The 3,438-nt window shown below is 59.8% G+C and overlaps 1 protein-coding gene across 1 annotated transcript in view; it reads left to right on the plus strand.

The window, feature by feature from the left end:
• Positions 1 to 3,438, plus strand: part of VPS25 (vacuolar protein sorting 25 homolog (S. cerevisiae)) — a 19,672-nt gene that overhangs the window by 7,257 nt on the left and 8,977 nt on the right. The window lies entirely within an intron of this gene.

Consider the following 3,438-nt stretch of genomic DNA (forward strand, 5'->3'; position numbering starts at 1 on the left):
GGGGGGGCTGGTGCAGCCCCCCGCCTCCAGCCCATGGCTGCTCTGAGGTCATTGCCACATCTGGCCATGGTGATTAGGGCTTGCTGGCCAGGGCGAGGCGGAGCTCAGGGGGCTGGTGCTGAGATAAGGCGCTATCAGGCTGTGCACACTCAGATCCCACTGGTCGGGGAAGGAAAAACGCTGGTAGGTTTTTTATTTAATGCGCTAGCTTGGAGCAAGAGTTGTTTCAGTTTTATAAATTTATATGTTGGGATAAACTTGCACACGGGTTACATCTGAGGATTTCCTTAGCCCAGAGTTACAGAAGTTATCTGCCTGGGGTTCAAGCCACAACTGAGGTTTGGGTGACATTTCCTCCCTGAACTTGTGTGCACTGGGGCAAAGAGGGACACAGCAGGAGGAGGCTGGGAGCCCCCATGGGCATGGGGTGCTGAAGCCAACCATGAAACAAGTCCTGGGTCGCTGCAGAGCCCTCCTCTGCTCTGACTGTTCCCGGGATGGGCACCCCGTGCCTCGCAGCCTGAGCTGTGCATCCCCCGTCTGTGGGGGATGCCTGCAGACCCATCCTGGCCCCTCTGTCATCCCACCCTGAGCTCCGGGATCAGAACGGACAATTCCTGGCAGGGCTTGCTGGAGCAGGGAGCTGAGCAGGGTTTTGATTCATGATCTAATCCCGAGGAGAGTGATTACACAGTCCCCTGTTCTCTTCCTGGCAGCCAAATGCAAGTGAGAAATGAGTTACGTTGCCTGATTGCAGCGGTTCCTCAAAGCGAAGGGCTGGCGCTGGCACCCGCAGCCCAGAAATGTCACCCTGATAATGGCCGGGGAGCTGTGGGCACCATTGCAGCCCTGCAAGGTGCAGCTGATTGCGGAGCAGGGACTTCCTGATTTCAGGCCAAGCTGGCTCCAGCTTGGTGTCCTGGGCCAGGTCAGGAGGGGACCTGCACCCCTGCCCGAGCTGCCTCCCCCCTGCCCGAGCTGCCTCCCCCCTGCCAAGTTCACAGTGTGATATGGCATTTGAGGGGGTGGTTGGGGAACTTCTCAGGCCGTTCACCAGGGAGGTGTGGGAGGGCAGCAGTTGGAGCAAACTATACCCCTAATCTCCTCTGCCATCTGCAGGGGCCTCACCAGGACCAGGACACTCCTCTGCTCCTCTGGGATCTTCTGAGGCATCTCGTTTCACAAGGAAAATTCTTGATAAAGGGACACGAGCCTTTCAGAGACTAAGCCGAGATCCCTGCCTGGCTCCGTGCCTCTCACTGAAGAGCTCAGGTACCCTGCCAGCCTGGGCTGTGTCCCCGTACCTGGGCAGTGCGGGGTCCCTGGCAGGGACCCCCGCATGGGGGCAGCCACAGAGCTGGCCAGGCAGGGCTCAGCCAACATTTTGGCTGGCCGCAGCTGGGAGCCACGCCGCAGCTGGGAGCTGCGCAGGTTCAGTCTCCCTGCCCAGCTCAGGGCTGGCTGCCCTCGGGCCCCCATTGCGGACGGGCCAGGTCCGTGGCTGCCTTGCTCCGTGCTGTGCGGAGGGACTGAGGAGCTGGGACCGGTTTTCTCTCTTTGGGGTCACAAGGCTGGGGACAGCCAAGCTGAGCGCCCCTGGAGCACACGCCCGTCCTGGGGCAGTGGGAGCTCCCAGCACAGCAAGCGCCCTTCCCCTCCCGGGACAGATCTGTTTCCCTGTTTAATTCAGGAAGCCATCAGCATGCGCTGGCCGGTGCTGGGATCGATCCTCCAGCAGGCCCCACTGCTGCCTGAGCTGCCAGATTTGCCTTCGCTTTGGCAGCTGCAGAAGGAGATGCGGCGCTGCCAGTCCCACGGATCAGGCTGAGCATTTTCAGCCAGGAAGGATTGAAATCTCCACCTCTGCTGGAAGCTGTAGTCAGGACAGGATAAAAATAAAAGCAATTACTTTTTAAGCAGGGAGGTTTTTAAACCTGACATATATTACATGAGTAAAATCTGCAGCCTCATGGCCTGTGATGGGCTCCGGAGGAGAGGCAGAAGCTGAAGGACGGCTCCTCACACGCCTCCTCCTGCCCTCCTGGGCTGGGGTAGTGATTGCCTGGCTCCTGCGCAGGATCCTTACTTTGTGCCGCCTGCGAGGTGCTTGAGGAGAGAGTTCAGTAGGAGCGGGAAAGCCCAAGACATGCAGCATCAGAGGCAGCTGTGAGGGGACCAGGGGTGCACCCCTTTCTGTCAACGGATCTGGTGAGAAGTGAGCAGGTCTGGGGCAGGGTGCATCTGAACAAAGCCTGTTGTTTGGCAGAGCTGAGTCAAACCATGTCGCATCTTACAACACGAGAGTTTTTCTGCACCAGGGCCGGCATGAGCACTGCACCCATCAGCCGTCTGTCCCAGCCTTTTGTCTCTGGCAGCCGTGGACACCCGGTGCTCCGGCCAAGGGGCCACCTCTCCCGCAGGCAGCAGGCAGAGCCCTGCGGGGGGGGCAGGCACTGAACATGCGTCTTTCAGCCAGCAGTGGCTGTTCCCCCGGGACTGTGCCCCACGCACGCTCCAGGGAGCACAGGGCTGGGTGAGGATGCGGTCACTGCTCTCTGCTCACCAGCCTGCACTGCAGGCAAGCGGCTCTCAGCAAGGAGATGTCGGTCAAACGCCTTCCTGGGGAGGTGGTACCTGGTTTATCTGGTGAGCTGGAGAGCAGGGCTGGACAAGTGGGATCATGCGGAGGGAGCAGAGCCTGCCTGCGCATGGGAGGTCAGCACTGTGACAGTCTAGCCAGGGCTTTTGTAAGAAAAACGTTTCATTAAGTGCTTTTCCCTTCTCCCGCCGGACAGGGGGATTTGTGGGGCTGCAGCTCTGTGGAACGTGGCCTGCAGCTGTACTGCGGATCCAGCAGCCCCAGATCACCCGGTGTCACCCTGCGTGCACCAGGTTAGCGTTTGAGGAGGACATGGCTGTGCTCCCATGTCGATCCTCTCCTTAATGTTTCCGGTACCGTTGAGTAGAAACAATCTGACCTTAGGGAAAAGAAATTAGCGCCGGCCTCAATTGCTTTGTGTTTTGTATAAACAGCCTCACCGGGTAGAACAACCTCCTCATTTAACCTGGAGAGACAACAAGCTCTTGTCCGGGCTTTTGGCTCGCGCAGGGCTGACACACACGTTTGTATCTTCCTATTTGCATGACCCTAATTTCAGGATTTCGGACCGCAGTGAACTCGGAGAGGAACGGCTGTCTGGGACGGCGCGGGCAGCGCGGGGGCTGATCCCGCAGCCCGGGGAGCAGGACGGGGCTTCTCCTGGACACGCTGCCACGGAGCCCCGAGTCAGAAGCTCCGAGGAAATGTCTAAACCAGGCGCTTTCCTACGGCTCGACTTCGGCTGCGTCGCCCCGCCTGGGGCTTCGGTTAAAGCGGCCCCATCGCCCGGAGGCCCTCCGGGGGCGGCGGGCGGGGAAGGGGCTGCCCTGCGGGGAGGG

The sequence above is a fragment of the Pygoscelis adeliae genome, unplaced genomic scaffold (genome assembly GCF_000699105.1).
Source record: "Pygoscelis adeliae isolate BGI_AS28 unplaced genomic scaffold, ASM69910v1 Scaffold421, whole genome shotgun sequence".
NCBI lineage: Eukaryota > Metazoa > Chordata > Aves > Sphenisciformes > Spheniscidae > Pygoscelis > Pygoscelis adeliae.